Here is a 16,973-nt window from a genome sequence, read left to right on the forward strand (position 1 = left end):
AGTAAAATCTCTCCTCGTTTAGAATCACTTGACTGCATGACTTTTCAAAGTGTTAAAAGTCAGAAGTCCTGATAGGAGAACTACATAGTCATTCGAGCGTACAACTAGTTTCTAAGAAGTGCCAAAAGGCATCTGACTAGAATGTATGATGTCATTAGAGTACAAGAGTCGACGACGGCCTGGAATAAATGTTTAATATTGAGGGGCAGGAGATGTTATAAAAGGAAGACCAGGAGTTTCAGTGAGATCCTCTTTTTGGATCCAGATTTGAGAGCTATGCAAGCTATAAAATAATTCACAGGAAAGAAATACAGCACCCATGTGAGAAGATGCTGAAATGAGAGTTGCAAGAGGTTACAGAGAGCAATGTGTAAATACAGATGAGTGATCCTACTTTGAAGGGTAGGAAAGCAGACATCTGGGAGGTACAAAATCCACTGAACCTGCGGATTGAGATGCTACTGTGGAAAAAAGGAGCCCACCTGGGCAGAAGAGACTGGGTCCTCAGCTTTTTCTGAGTCTGGCAGCATTTTCCCCTTGCTCTGATTTGCTTGGCTAAGAGAATTATGATTCTTGGGTTGGAATTTTCAGGAACCCATTAAAATGAAGTCACTGCTAAGCACATTCTGTTCTGTTAGTTGTCCACAAGCCTGTTTTTCTTTTTTCTTTTCTCTCTTTTTTTTTTTTTTTTTTTTGAGACAGTCTTGCTCTGTCACCCACGGTGGGGTACAGTGGCATGATCTAGGCTCACTGCAACCTCCACCTCCTGGATTCAAGTGATTCTCCCACTTCACCCTCCCTAGTAGCTGGGACTACAGGCACATGCCACCATGCCAGGCAATTTTTTTTTTGGCATTTTTGGTAGAGGTGAGGTTTCACCATGTTGCGCAGGCTGGTCTCGAACTCCTGGGCTCAAGTGATCACCTGTCTCGGCCTCTGAAAGTGCTGCAATTAGAGGCAAGAGCCACCACACCTGGCCCCACAAAGCTATTTTTCTGACTAGATTTAAACCCTTTAGAGTAAGGACCAAATCAGACCAAATATTTTTTGCTACAAGCCATCATCATTGCTTGAGACACTGAAACTGTTTTTAAAAGAGGCGAATACTCCAGAAACAAGGAATTGAGAAAGGATCAGCAAAATGTCTGCATTTCAGGTAAGTAACAGGATGGGGTAGAGAAGTGACTGTTTTCATCAAGTATTAAGAGTGAGAACCTGCTCAAGAGCTATGAATAGCTGGAGAGAGGCAGTGGGGCTCCCACATGCATGGCTGGAGTTCATGCAAAGGGGGCCTGGCAGTAGGAAAGGCTCAGACTGCCCTGAGCAGGGGGTGAGTGGTAACTGGGCCTAGTCTGAGGAGAGAGGCCCACCAGGTGCAGGGTATGGGAGTCTTTTTCTGGGATATAAATTATCTCTTTTTCAAGGTTAAAAAACAACCTGGGAACCAGGGGTCTGCTGCAGTCTAGGAGTTAAGCAAGACTGTGTTAACGACGGGTCAGGCCTCCTTGAACCTTCACTGAAAACTTCCTGTTAATCCAGTATATTAGTCTGTTCTCATGCTGCTAATAAAGACATACCTGAGACTGAGTCACTTATAAAGTAAAAAGGTTTAATGGACTCATAGTTTCACGTGGGTGGGAGGCCTCACAATCATGGCAGAAGACGAAGGAAGAGTAAAGGGACCTCTTACATGGCAGCAGGCAAGAGAGTGTGTACAGGGGAGCTCCCCTTTATAAAATCTACAGATCTCGCGAGGCTTACTCACTATCAGAACAGCATGGAAAGACCCACCCCCATGAGTCAATTATCTCTCTCTGGGTTCCTCCCGTGACACGCGGGAATCATGAGAGCTACAATTCAAGATGAGATCTGGATGGAGACACAGCCAAACCATATCACCCAGGTTGACTGGATTAGTGAATATCATTAACCTCTGTACAGGAGCTTTATAGAAAAGACCCATTGTATGACTTCTTTGGAAAAAAATCTGGATATACATAAAATCTTTTTTTTTTTTTACCAGAGATTGATGGGTTAAGAGAGACAGAGAGAGAGAGGGGAGACCCCGGTACTACCCAATGTGTTCAGAGAGACTCATCCACATCCCAAGAAGTGGGGGTCGGAGGACACTGTCATTACTCGGTTCCCATTATGAATTTTATGCACATTATTTTATTAGTCTGTTTTCACACTGCTATAAAAAATACCCGAAACTGGGTAATTTATAAAGAAAAGTGGTTTAATTGACTCACAATTCTGCATGGCTGGGGAGGCCTAAGGAAACTTAACAATCATGGTGGAAGGTGAAGGAGAAGGAAGTACCTTCTTCACAATGCAGCAGGAAAAGGAGAGAGCGGGAGAAACCACCGCTTATAAAACCATCAGATCTCACGAGAACTCACTATTGTGAGATCAGCATGGGGGAAACCGCCCCCAAGATCCAATCACCTCCACCAGGTCTCTTCCTCAACATGAGGGGATTATAGAGATTACAATTTGAGATGAGATTTGGGTGGGGACACAGAGCCAAACCAGATCAATTATTTCATTTAACTTTCTCAACAGCCCTCAAAAATAGGTATGGAAATCCCTATGTTTTGTTTGTTTATTTTAGAAAGAATCTCTCTGTGTCACCCAGGCTGGAGTGCAGTGGTGCAATCTCAGCTCACTGTACCTCCATCTCCCGGGTTCAAGAAATTCTCCTGCCTCAGCCTCCCTAGCAGCTGGGACTACAGGCGCCCACCACCACACCTGGCTAATTTTTTAATTTTTAGTAGAGATGGGGTTTCACCATGTTAGCCTGGCTGGTCTCCAACTCCTGATCTTAAATGATCTGCCCATCTCGGCCTCCCAAAGTGCTGGGAGTACAGGCGTGAACCACCACACCTGGCCAACAATCCCTATTTTGAAAAAAGAAAATTAAACTCAGAATTCAGAGAGCCTGCTGAGTTTATGAACCCCATAATGGAAGGAGTTGTGGTTTATCTCAGTCTACCTTCTCTCTGACAAGAAACAGTGTAATTAGGACCACCCAGAGACCTAACTCTTTTAATTTACTACTGGGATTATCATAGGTTATATTTCTTTCAATACAAGCTCATTTTCTAATTGAGGTAAATACACTAGTCCTCAACTCACTCAGGTTTTTAGGTTGTCATATCAGGGAAAGGCACAGTTTCATTAATTTTTTGTTCTAATCAAGCTCCTGAAAAGTTGCTAACAGAAAGGAACTCAAGATTCAGATGTTTGTCTCTTGCCCTCGCCTTTAAACCTTTAGCTGGCTAATGGAGTCTGAATGGGAAAATATGAAACAATTTCTCAGACAGAAGCAGAGCCAGCTTATAGGGTGGAGTGGAAAAGCTCTGGACCTGCAATTAGAAGGAGTTCAGGCTGACCCAACAGGCACCACGTGTGCAGCGTGGGCCAGTCGCTTTAGCTCTTGAACCTCAGTGTGCCCATCTTTCATTAGGATATTAGGAGCCATTTCCCAGGGTTGTTGCAGAAGGTAGACACACTCCCTAGGTATTGACCATGAATGAGGAGCACGTGTGTGTGACTCATGGCAAACCTTTGAGCCTCTCTGGTTCTCAAATTCTGTTCACCCAGCCAAGCTCTGCGTCAAGTTTGTCCCAGTCTTGGTCTGGCTTTTGGAAACCTCATATTGGGAAGGTGATATGTTACTTATAAGCAAGAGCATTATGATAAAATGCTATGTAAGATAACAATTCATTTCCCTTTGAAACATGATCCTCAGTAATGGCTAAGGGTACAAGGGTGCGACTTGAGTCACTCTGTGAACTCTAGTTGATAACAATTAAACAGACACACCCACTCTCTGGGTGAGGTTCACTCTCCCTTTCCTTCTGCTGAATCATGCTATTTGCATTTCCAATGAGAGGGAAGTGCAATGTGCAAAGTCTCTAATTACAAGACAGATGAGTTGATTAAGTATGTTCAAAGAGTTCTTTACTTTCTAAAAGTTAGAGTGAGTTCCACATTTTAAAATGTAAATATTTAAGAGATTTTGATTTCCAAATTCAAGTCATACATACTTTTTTAGAAATACATCTGTTGGTAAAGACAAGTATATTTTTGTACCAATATACCAACCTTGACGACCACAAAAATTTGCAGGAAGAATCTTAATATTTTATTACAGAGCTGGGGGTTTGGAGAGAAAATCCCACTGTTCCTAAGTCCTGGCACTGGAATGCCTGCTTTCAATGAGTCTTGGGTGTTTCCATTCAAACTCATGATAAAATTATTTATGGTCTGTCCCGGTAGACTCGGTTTTCACTCTCTGATACTCTGCTATGTTCCACCTCCCAAGCAGGCTAGGAGAGAGCAAAGGCTATCAAACTTCCTTGACAAGCCCCGATAAATTTATCTCTAACCATTTGCAATGGCCAAAATGAGCTGCACACATGCAAACATCCATACACATAACATACATATAACTGAAACTAAAAACTCATGAAACATTACTTACTCTTCAACATGTCATGCTCTCTGGTATTTTTTATTCTTTTATATCTTACTTTTAAAGTATTGGGTTTCACAGTCTGCTGAAAGATTACCATGTGTATTTGAGAGACATTAACACAAAAAATAAGTCCCAATCTTTTTTTTTTTTTTCTTTTTTGAGACAGAGTCTCACTCTGTTGCCCAAGCTGGATTACAGCAGCCTCTACCTCCTGGGTTCAAGCGGTTCTTGTGCCTCAGCCTCCTTAGTAGCTGGAATTACAGGCGCGCGCCACCATGCCTGGATAATTTTTTGGTATTTTTAATGGAGACAAGGTTTCACCAATGTGGCCAGGCTGGTCTCGAACTCCTGACTTCAGGTGATCCACCCACCTTGGCCTCCCAAAGTGTTGGGATTAGAGGTGTGAGCCACTGCACCCAGCCAGTCTTTGGTTTTGAATAGCAATGGATTTGAATCCCAGATCCACCACTTACTTTGGGCAAGTTACTCAAAAAATCTCAGTACTCTCAACTGTAAAATGACATTAACAACAGCACTCACCTTAGGTGATTTTTGTAGAATAAAATGAAGATAAATTTGTAAGAATGGCCAGTGTGTGACTGACATTGAACAAATGCCAGCTCCTTCCTTTCCCTGCAAAATTGATGCAGCATCTCTTTTTCCAGGTTATAAAACAAAATGCACCCTATAGAGGTAGAAAATAGAATTCTAAGAGAATCAAGAAAATTATGATTCTCTGTCTGTTAAGAATTTGGATCTCATAGTTACAGTTAAGCAAGTCTGAGGCCCTATTTCTCCCTTTGATCAAACGTAGCTGTATTAGTCCATTTTTACACTGCTATAAAGAACTTCTCTGAGCCTGAGTAACTTATAAATGAAAGAATTTTAACTGACTCACAGTTCCACACAGCTGGGGAGGTTTCAGGAAACTTACAGGCATGGTGGAAGGTGAAGCGGAAGCAGGCATCTCTTCCCAAGGCAGCAGCAGAGAGAGAGAGAGAGAGAGAGAGAGAGAGAGAGAAGGGGGAACTGCCCTTTATAAAACCAAGAGATCTCGTGAGAACTCACTCTCAGGAGAACAGCATGGGGGAAACCGCCTCCATGATCCAATCACCTCCCACCAGGTCCATCCCTCAACATGTGGGGATTATGGGGATTACAATTTGAGATGAGATTTAGGTGGGGACACAGAGCCAAACCATATCAGTAGCCTAACAGCCAAAGAGCTGAAGAGTGACTTTGCTCCTTCCTGGTCCTCCTTGTCATGATATCCTCTGGTTTCTTCGTCACTTACTGGGTTCCCAGGGCCTTCACCTAGGTGGGTTCCAGATCTGCCTTCATTTTAGTGAAGTGGGTGTGGATTTTCATGTTTATCACCACCTAGAGTGTGATTGTGGACATTGCATTTCACTTCTCTGATGTTCCATTTCATTAACCAAAAAATGGAGATACTAATAGGTATTTCATGGGACTTAGGAGGATTAAAGATATAACATATTAAAAGGGACTAGCATTGGGGAAGTATCACCAGGATGTTTTTAATAAATATTACTTCTTGAATTCTTCCTCTTCCCGCTACCTTCCATATATGCATTATTACCACAAACTCTCACCTCTTAGCATGACGAGAATGGCTACATTTAACCAATGGGCACGTGAGACTGGTTTGCTAGAATCTGAGGGTGGCCACCGATGGGTAACAATTTGGGCCAAGAAAACATTCCAGGAATTCCTCCAACCCAGTCATGAAGAAGGCAGGTTCATCTTCAGTATTGTTGGTGGTTTTCAACCATACATCCTAATGAACATTTTTTATTCTATGGCTTCATTCATTCATTCATTCATTCATGCTTAGAGAAACCTCCAGGAGTCTGCTATCATGGTGGGAAACCCAAGCTCTACTACCACAATGGACGGGGCAGAATATAGTCCATCCGGTGGTGCCTAGCTGCAGCTGGAGTACAGGTAGGTTCTGAGAGGTCATCTTAAATTGGATCTAAAATTGACCTTACCAGATACTTTTCCCTCAGAAACGATGAGATGTTTCTTACTAAATGACTTGTCAAGTGTTGTACCTTAAATGAAAATTGGCAGTTATTAAGAAAAAGATGATGAATTTGATCTAATAAATTGTGAAAATATCTTTTCATCTAAGAGCATAAACATTAAGATACATTTAAGAAACTAATCAAAATGTGTGAACCTTAACTGAACTTGGATTTAAACAAACTATAAAAAAAATTATGGCATTTATATAACAGTTAGAAACATAGATATCGATTGAATATTTGATGTCATGAAAAAATTATTGTTAATGTTTCATGTGTGATAATGTACTACGGCTATACTTAAAACCATTCTTCTGTTTTAGAGAAACACATTGAGGTATCTAAGAATAAAATATATGGTATCTGGGATTTCCTCACATCATTACAAGGAGAAAGTGGGTGGGCACGTAGGTGAAAACACATTGGCTTTAGTTGGTGTAAACCAAATATAAAATTCTAAGCCTCTTCCCCAGACGCAGCCATCTGAATGGACCCTCTTCTCAGCAAGGGCATTACTAAGCTAACCTGAAAAACCAGTTTAGGCCATGATGGGAAGTGGGGAATTGGACATGCCCTCCTCTCTTTTGGAATTACTGATAGAACAGACTCTAAGTCTGATAAGAAACATAACTTTCAATGGTAAAAACCGTAATTACTTTTGGACCAACCTGACACAATTTATTTTCTCTGAAGCCTGCTACCAGGATGCTTCATCTGCATGATAAAACTGGTCTTCACACCCCCGTATTATCCTAACCCAGATATTCCTTTCTATTGATCCCAGGTCTTTAGATCATAACTCTTTCAATCAACTGCCAATTGGAAAATTTTTAAATCTACACAAAACCTGGAAGCCCACACTTCCAGTTGTCCTGCCTTTCTGGACTGAACCAACGTACATCTCTATAATTGAATGATGTCTCATGTCTCCCTAAAATAAGCTATATCCCAATCACCTTGAGTACACGTTCCCAGAATCTCCTGAGGACTGTATCACGGGCCATTGGTCACTCATATTTGGCTCAGAATAAATCTCTTCAAATATTTTACAGCATTTCACTCTTTTCCCTAACATTGATAATCATTGATTCTATGTGAGGAGTATAAGAAAGGTCATTATACTTTTGTGTTATTTTTATACATGTTAGAAATTTATACAATAAGAGGATAAAAAGGCATAAAATTAGAAAGTGAATGTAAAGTGAAACTGCATACTCACCTGATAAAGACTCAGAATATTAATTCAATGATTACGTTGTTGTGCACCTACTAAGTGCCAGATTCTGTGTGAGGTTCTGGAGGTAGAGAGTGAACAAGACAAACTCAGTCTCTGCCCTCGGGTAGCCTATATATCTATAAGAATGGAGACAAGTAAACAGGTGATTAAAATCAGGAGCTTCCAGGAGAACACCCAAGCATTCCTCAGTGTTACCAGATCATCCAGCCAGCTTCTGAGGAGGAAATGCAGGGAGGTGTCTCTGGGATTCCGTTGAGTGCTGCCCTCTAGAGGTGTCACTGAGAAAAACACTTCCCAGTCCGGACCAGAGTCCCTCAGTAACTGCCTGAGGGTTTTCCGGAGTGAGTCTTGGACAAACTCAGGAGATCTTGTCCCCTGGATGGTAGCAGAAAAAGAGGGTTTCAGGTGAGGTGGTGTCCTGTGAGGGGAACTTCCAGTGAGCCCCTTCAGCCTTACAGAGCCGTGTGGACCTGAACCTCGCGACGGCACTTTCTCCATTGCTTCACGAAGGCTTGGGACTTTAGCCTCACCCTTTCTCAATCCTACGAATAAACAAGCACACAAAAAATCCACACACTGTCAGGTTTTTTTTTTTTTTTTTTCTTTTTTCTTTTGTACAAATGAATACCTCGTTTCACTGTTACCCAGACGTCAGCTCTGCAGCTCAGGGATACGTTCAGAGCCCGGGCAGGAAGAGTTCAGCAGGAGGCAGGGAGGGGCAAGGCAAGGAGGAACCCAGGCTCCCTGGTCTCCTTCCAGTCTGACTTGAAGACGGGGGCAGGGCTCACTGCAGCCCTTGCTCAGGCTTCTGGGGTCTCAGTGCCCTAAGGCTGATGATCACAACCCAGTCCTCAGCCTCACAAGCACATCCCACTTGCCAACCCCACCCCACCTCTGTCACCCTCCTGCCAGGACCACCCACCATTCCTAAGGTTTTTCCTGAACTGGACGCTGGATTAATTGCTGGCACACCCTTTCTGCCCCCGCCTACCCCCACCCCCCCACCCCGCCCCGCCCCGCCCCGCCCCGCCCCACCATGACCTCTAGATCCTGGTCCTGTGTGATCACAGATCCACAACCAACTCTGTTCCACGGAGCAAGCTAGAAACCCCCAAATTCCTGACATTTCACCATAAAGAAGTCTACTAAGGCATAATTAGCCACTTCAAACACCACTACTGTTTATTACTTGATGTATGTGGGTCCGGCCCTGTATGATACATTTTGAAAACATTAAAACATTCTGTTAAGAAAACGTTCTATGCCCATTTTGCAGATGAGGGAACTAACGCTTAAAGATGTTAAGTGCTGATTCCCAGATCACACAGCTATTATGAGGCAGAGCCAAGATTGGAACCAGATCATATTAACAGTGAAATCCTGAAAATCTTTGTAAGTATCTGCTTTAACTTTTATTTTTATAGATTCTGCCTATTAAGTCAACTGCATCATTATGTAACAACTGATTTTCATATTTATATTAAATACCTGCATCCACTCAGAGTTTCTGATCAGATTTAGACAACCTTGCTGGCTGCCATTCCAGCTACTCTCAGGAGAAAGTGTAATTTATTTCAAAGTTTAAATTACTGGACACAGGTCAACAAGAGAGTATATATTCAGTGATCTTTGATTTAAGTTTTTTGAAAAGGGTGCTATGAAATAGCAGCCATCTCTCAGAGTTCCAAAACGTGTATTTAATGAGCATTTATTATATACCTGCTACTTTTCCAAGTGCTTTGCATGACTTTGTAATTTAATTTTCATACCAATCTTTAACAAAACCATCATAAGTATATCCATTTCATAGGTTAGGATACTGAGACACAGAGAGATTCAACAATGTGTCCAAAATCAAGAAGCCAGGACATGAAAATAGTGATATTAAACCCACACAGCCATATCATAAACCAGAGATTTTCATTAAAAATAACATTACTGTGGGGACCCTAATTCCTTCCTCAAATTGAGAATTCTACTCTATTGTGTTCCATTTACTCCAGGAGGGGAAATTATCGTTGCAAGAGTTAAAGTTGTGCAACAGCAGGACCTATCTCATGCTTAGTAGGGCTCCTAACAAGTGGGGTGATATAAACTACAACAGAGGTTCCTTGGTGGCAGAATCTTTGATAGTTGTTAGCCCATTGCATAGCCCACACTGAGGACACAAAGGCTGTGGTCTGATCTCACCCGGAGACACATGGTTTCCTATGATATGACAACACCGAAACTAGAAGAACTGCCTGATCCCTTAACTCCAGTGACATCCTCTCTCAAATCATGACCTAATCACGGACATGGGAGCGATCAGGGTGTACATGAAGTGAACTAAAAGATTGAGTGGCTATGTGCTGTGATCCATGCCTTTTTCTTGATGAATCTAGTCTAAATTTCCCAATGGCCATGACCAGACCCCTCTGTGTGCACTGCCAAACTCAGAAATCTTATAGCCTCCAAATTGTTTACCAGACATTAGCCATTCAAAGTTAAAAGTCTATAATGCTATGGAATGACCTATCAGGAGCCCATTTACTGACTCTGCTTTTGGTTTGAAGAGAAATTTCTAGAATCAGCAGAAGATCCGGAAAAGTTAAGAAATGGTAAGATCAAGTCTCTGCATGTCTCTGACGAAGGTATCTAGTAGAAAGTACACTTGAAGGTTTTAATACCAGGCAGTGTCTATGTGTGTGAAAGGTGGTGGTTGGGGTGGTGGAGAGGGAAAAACATGGTTAAAGTAGAAAGGGTGGGGCTCCTTGAGCAGGTCTGTCAACTCTCTCCAGGTTAAAAGGGCCAAACCCCTTAGAGTATTTGCTAGAGGAGCCATCCCCAGCGAGTTGAGAATGGCCTCTCCTTGCTTTCATGCTTTCGACACTGTGAATGAGCTGTGGTTGGTTCAGGATCCCACATACCCCTCCCCATCTAAGGACACGCACGGACGTGCATTGGAGGAAAGGAATTGAAACAGGTCCATCTTGAATTCATTTCTCTTATTAATTTGACAAGGTGATATTCTTGCAACATTGTAGGCTTAGATGATGAGACAGTGTTGAATTGGTTGGAAGTCCAGGTCAGAGGGTGAGGAGGGACATGAGCCAGGGCAGCAGCAGTAGGGTGAGGAACACAGCACCCACCCTGTGCACACTGTCCAGTGGGGGTATTAAAGAGCACACAAAGGGCCTACATAGAAACTTCTCTCAGAACTGTGTTTAATGTCTTTACACCATGAGATTTACTTTGAAAAATTCCCATGTTAAATGGCGTCTGACTGGTGGGCTTGCAGCAACCTCTCCCAACTTCTTCCTAAAATATCCATGAAGATACACCAACACAAAAAATACAAGGGACCTATTATGTATCTGGAAGAGGAATAAAAACATAAATGAAATAACACGTTAGAAGGCAAGAGGAAGATTAATAAGCAAAAGAAGGACTACAGGAAGCTAAAAACAAATTCTATTTCCTTTGAGAGGTTATACCAGGCAATAATTTCTTTTCTGTTTTATAAATTTAGTCATTTCAGTGAACATTTCTTCATGCTGAAAGACTGGGATTCATAGACATCTCACTCTCCTTTTTTTTCCTTCTTTCTAAAGATGGAAGTTTGATGTTCCAGCAAGTGCCAATAGTTGAGATTGATGGGATGAAGCTGGTGCAGACCAGAGCCATTCTCAACTACATTGCCAGCAAATACAACCTCTATGGGAAAGACATAAAGGAGAGAGCCCTGTACAGTACATTTTCTGTTCTTCCATCCACAGAGAACACAGAGCGATTTAGGTCCTTCCTTGAGTGGGCGGGACCGTGGCAGGGGCATTATGGTCAGCAACAGGCTGGGCCTTGGGCATGTATGCTGAGGTGCAGTATTCCAGAGTCCCATCTCTCGCCCTAGGCATGTCTTTATCTTTTCAGTGGCTACATGATTTGAGCCTCCAAACTACAAAAGAGATTTTTTCACCCAACCGTATGGATTAACACCTAATGGGAATAAAGAAAACCTAAAGTCACAGTCAGTACCCTGCCCCAAGTAGAAACTGTAATCTTCTGCCTGGATCACTGCCAATTTCAAAGAATGACAAGAACAAAAGCCAAGAGTGAAGAACTTCTTTTAGTTTCAGGGATGACCCACAGAAGAGTTTGTACACATGGACAGAGGTCCAGTGAGAACCTCAAACTCAGTGTACGGTGAGATTGTCTTGAAAAACAGGCTTCTGGGCCTATGCCTATGTGCTGCCTCTTTTTTTTTTTTTTTAATGACAAACAACACTTCTTTTTTTTTTTTTTTTTTTTTTGAGACAGAGTCTTGCTCTGTAGCCCGGGCTGGAGTGCAGTGGCCGGATCTCAGCTCACTGCAAGCTCCGCCTCCCGGGTTTGCGCCATTCTCCTGCCTCAGCCTCCTGAGTAGCTGGGACTACAGGCGCCCGCCACCTCGCCCGGCTAGTTTTTTTGTATTTTTAGTAGAGACGGGGTTTCACCGTGTTAGCCAGGATGGTCTCGATCTCCTGACCTCGTGATCCGCCCGTCTCGGCCTCCCAAAGTGCTGGGATTACAGGCTTGAGCCACCGCGCCCGTTCTTGATAGCATGACACAAAGCAGTACCACAAAAGACTGAAAAGAAACAAACAGGCAAAAAAGGCCTGGTTCTATTAAGGATGGTAAGCAGATGGGAACCAATAAAAAACCAAGGTCCAAACTGAGAATAAAAAGTGAAAGAGCTCCAAGCAAAGAGAAAAGAGTTCAGCCCAGGTGCAGACTTGCCACAAGGCACAAGGAGCCTTTGTGGATACTGCACCTGGTTGAAGGCTGGGGTCCATGGCAATGGGCAACATAGACCATGTCTTGTCACAACCTCCAGAAAAACTGTGAAAGTGAGTGAAGACAACCCAAATGAGAATAAGCAAAAGGTGTTTATTTTGAGCTTGCTATAGTAAGGAAGTCAGACACCATCACTTGCATTTGCCAGAGATTCAGAGGCAGTCGGGAAAGTCTGAGAGATTTATGGTGAAAAAACATATGTCCTGATTGCAGGTTGTTGGCATGAAGATGCTATAAGCTGGCTAACTAGAAGCATTAATTTCTATGTGATTGGTCAGATTTACTTTCTGTGTTTGGTCATAAACTGATAGTGGAGGCAAAAATTAGGAAAGTTGGCAGTTATTGACCAAATGCTGGCATATTTGAGTGTTGCAAAGGTCATGATGGAAGCTGTTTAGTCTATAAGGGCACTAAGAGGTAGAGGGTGTCTTAGCAGTTTGGCTGCTATAACAAAATACCATAGACTGGGTAAAGAACATATGTTTCTATCTCACAGCTCTGTAGGCTGGGAAGTACAAGATCAATGTGCCAGCAGATTCCACATCTGGGGAGCGCCTGTTCCTTGGTTCATAGACAACCAATCTCTGACTGTGTCCTCACATGGCAAACATGCCAAGGGAGTTCTCTAAGGTCCCTTTCATAAGGGGACTAATGTCATTCATGAGAGCTCCACCCCATGACTCCTGAAGGCCCCACCTACTAACAGCATCACATCGGGGGTCAGGATCCCAACATATGAATTTTGGGGAAACATAAACATTCAGTCAATAACATAAGGCAACAGAGAAATAGTGCCTGTGCATTTGTGGGACATTGACCTTCATGTCCAAAAAGCCTTCCTTGATGTTAATTGAGCACTTGACTCTCAAGGCATGGTATAAAAATAGACTGTCAGGAAGAATTTCACAGGTTCTACCAAAGAGTCCCATGATACATGACTCTGAACTATGTATGCTACAATATAGCATTTGATGTTGCATTTTCTTTATGTATCAAGTAATTATTTACACTTAGATATATATACACAGTCTGAAAGGGTATTTGTCAAAATGTTACCTTAAATCAGTGATGTTGTATGTTTTCTCATTTTATTATTTATAATGTGAATGTGCTGAAATATTTTAATAAATATCACATATCACTAAAAATTTTGTTATGAAACATTTTATATATTCACAATAGTTGAAAGAAATATTTTAAGACCATATATACACCAACCACCTAGACAGCAAAATTAACATCTCCTCATCTGGGCTTTATCACATGGGGCAGTCACTCCACCCCTGTCTCCCTCAGTCAAACACAATTTTTTTTTTTTTGCATTTCAAAGTAAGTTGCAGACATCAATGCAGTTCACCCTGGATACTGTGGCATGCAGATTATAACACAGTGAAATCAGTAAGCGCCAATGTTTCAAGAAAGGGGATGAATTCAAGTTCACCCAGGTTTACTTCAGATCCTAGAGCAGGAAATAAGGAGAGCATACAAGGAGAAATGAGGACTCTGATATAGTCTCCTCCTGGGGGAAGAGTGCTGTCATGAAGGTGGAGTCACTGCCCAAGAGATATTGGAGAGAGATAGCAGAGTGTAGAATCATGCCCTGAAAGTCAGGGCTGCATGCTGTAGGGTCTGGGGAACCCAGAACATGTTGTAGCAGGTGCTGAGCCCCTGGCCCATGTGGAAGATGCAAGCCAAGTGGGTGGTGTGGATGCTGCAGTGAGGTGGAATGAGAAGAGAAAATGAGAGCCTGAGCTCCAACCAAGGAATTAGCAGAGCTACACTTCTTACTCTCAATGAGTCAGGGAACATGGAGAAAACTCCAGTTCTCTCCACCCATGCAGTGAGGCAGCAGAGGTGGGAGAGTCAGGCTGGAGAAACTCAGGAAGAAGCAGGGGCCCCAGCCTGATTGTGCATGTGTTCCTGATCTGATTCCTCCAGTTATCCAGGTATGAAAGAGCCACGGACAAGATTACCTTGTTGGCAACGAGCTGAGTAGGGCTGACATTCACCTGGTGGAACTTCTCTACTACGTGGAAGAGCTTGACTCCAGCCTTATCTCCAGCTTTCATCTGCTGAAGGTGACCCATTTCACAGCCCAGAGAGGCAGCCCCACATCTCCCATCTTGGGATCTCATATCTGGGCCCTGGGACTGGCCACATTCTGACCCAGCCTTCTCCAGGCCTTCAGTGACCTCACGTCTCCAAAGTGAGCTTCCAGGCCCTGATTCCTCACAATCAGGGAAAGATTCTTGTTATGTCTTGTTCCTCACAAGCAGGGAAAGATTCTTATTACGTTCATGAAATGTGTGGTGCATGCTACCTCATGAAGAGCATTTGCCTTTTATCATGGAAACGACCCAGGGCCCAGCATCTCTCCCCATGCCTCTATTTCAGTGTGGTTTCTGTTCCTGAGTTCTCTGTGATGTCCTTTATCCCACATGTCCCCTTGTCTTCCCGCACCAAGTGTGTCTGAGCAGGGCCCTTTCCATCTGGTTTCCTCCCTGGGCTCTGCCTTCTGCTTTCTGACATTGTGTTCCTCTGTGCACAGCTCTCCAGCACTCTGTCCCACACACTGTATCTCTCACTGAGAAAAGGTGGTCCCACGGTTTGTCTTTAATATTTTCTATAACATTTTACTTTCCAACTCATTTCCCCATATTTTTACTTCTGCTTAGAGACTGATCTGTGTTGATATCTCACAGACACATTGATTTTTCTTGTCTTATACAAGAGTCACTAATCTATAGGATTAATATGTAAGAAGAAACATGGGGATGACTGAGTGGATTAAAATCTGACTGAACGACATCTTTGGGGAAAATACAAGTGAGCTCTTGTATTTTCTTTTTCCTTTTCTCTTTATTTCTCACTCAATGTCTGTTTCTGCCTCCATGCTGGTGCTGATGGCGCAGACTTGCTTGGTCTTTGTGTAGAAGGGTCTCAGATTCCCTGGGCGGTATAAATGGTGGTGGCAGGCCTTGGCTTCACTCTGAGGCTGTGCTTTGTGAATTACAGGCCTGAAAACAAGAATCAGCAACTTGCCCACAGTGAAGAAGTTTCTACAGCCTGGCAACCCAAGGAAGCCTCCCATGGATGTGATAACTTTAGAAGAAGCCAGGAAGACTTTAAGGTTTTAATAAAGCACCCATGGAGGCCAAGAACATGCAAGACCCATATTCTAAAGTTTTGCAGCAATAAAGTACTTTACCTAAGTATCGATTGTTCCTGTTGTAAAGCTAATGAACTCTTTCCAATCACATGCTAATTAAATAATAAATCTCCTATTTGTTGATTTGGTTAAAATTAATTTCTTTTCATTAGGATCTGATATGAATTCAGATTTCCAGTCTCCTCCTAACCTACCACTTTCGTGAAATTAAAAGTTCAGTAAAAAAAATACTGTAGATTACGTGGTTTGTTTACTTTTCCAAGAATTGTCCTGTAACATTTGTCATACAGTCTATTAAAATGTCAATGTAGAAATGCGCTCCTGACATTTTCAGGTATGCACAGGAGAAGAGTTACCATACTGGGTAATGGCATAAAGACATTTTCTTCTTTTCCTGCAGTCATTTTATTTCTGATAAAAGTGTTCTTCCTTAACCATTTGCAAAATAACCATTCTTTCTGCTGCGGATTCCTCAGTTTTCTAGGAGGTGAGGAAATATTGAAGAGCAAACAGACCCACCCTCTTCTCTCAGGCCACCCTGTTGTCCCTTACAGGCGGGTGCTCCTGGCTCATCCTCACTCTGCTCCTTAAGGCTCTGTGGGGCCCCAGTCGTGAGCCTTCCCTCAGTTCCCTCAGTGCTACTCAGGCCAGGGCTGCCAAGATACAGATGGTATATGTGAATTACATACAAATAACTATATGCAAAATCATTTTTTCCCTGTGTGTCATTGTGCCAGAGTGCCTGGATTAGGAGTGCTTTCCAGGAATCTTTCCCTGCATCTTCTAGCTTCTGGGGGCTCTTGGCCTTTCTGGACTTTCATGGATAGTGGCCACATTGCTCTAATTTCTGCCTCTGTCTTCCTGCACCTCACCCTCGCCATGTTGTGTCTTCTTTTCACTCTGCTGTGACGATAATTGTCATTGGATTCAGGGCCTATCCAGATATACCAAGATGATCTCATCTCAAATTCTTTTACTTCATTACATCGGCAAAGAGCCTTTTTCCAAACAAGATCACATTCACAGGGTCTAGGGATTTCCGTATGGACCTATCTTTCTTGGGGGCCAACATAACCACCTAGATGGGACAGATGAAGAAAGATTATTTGCAATTGATGAATCCAGGTGATGGATACTTTCAGATTTGTTATATTATGGGCAATTCGAGTGACGCAAAGAGGAAAGCACATGCAAACAGGGTTCCTGGATTTGGCAGATAAAATA

The 16,973-nt window shown here is 42.7% G+C and overlaps 2 long non-coding RNA genes across 2 annotated transcripts in view; one reads left to right on the plus strand and one right to left on the minus strand.

Moving 5' to 3' along the window:
• The window catches only part of LOC135970609 (uncharacterized), a 19,798-nt gene extending 14,294 nt beyond the window's left edge, over positions 1 to 5,504 (minus strand). Inside the window, exons 1-2 of the long non-coding RNA XR_010586381.2 lie at positions 5,418 to 5,504; positions 5,024 to 5,116 (exon numbers count right to left, since the gene is read on the minus strand). This is a non-coding gene — a long non-coding RNA (uncharacterized lncRNA). The remainder of the gene's footprint in view (positions 1 to 5,023; positions 5,117 to 5,417) is intronic.
• Positions 246 to 13,728, plus strand: LOC102147137 (uncharacterized). The gene is made up of 4 exons (XR_006697596.2): positions 246 to 1,156; positions 6,339 to 6,448; positions 9,045 to 9,160; positions 11,362 to 13,728. It is a non-coding gene; the product is annotated as an uncharacterized lncRNA (long non-coding RNA).
• The last annotated feature ends 3,245 nt before the right edge of the window (positions 13,729 to 16,973 follow it).

The sequence above is a fragment of the Macaca fascicularis genome, chromosome 4 (assembly GCF_037993035.2).
Source record: "Macaca fascicularis isolate 582-1 chromosome 4, T2T-MFA8v1.1".
Taxonomy (NCBI): Eukaryota; Metazoa; Chordata; class Mammalia; order Primates; family Cercopithecidae; genus Macaca; species Macaca fascicularis.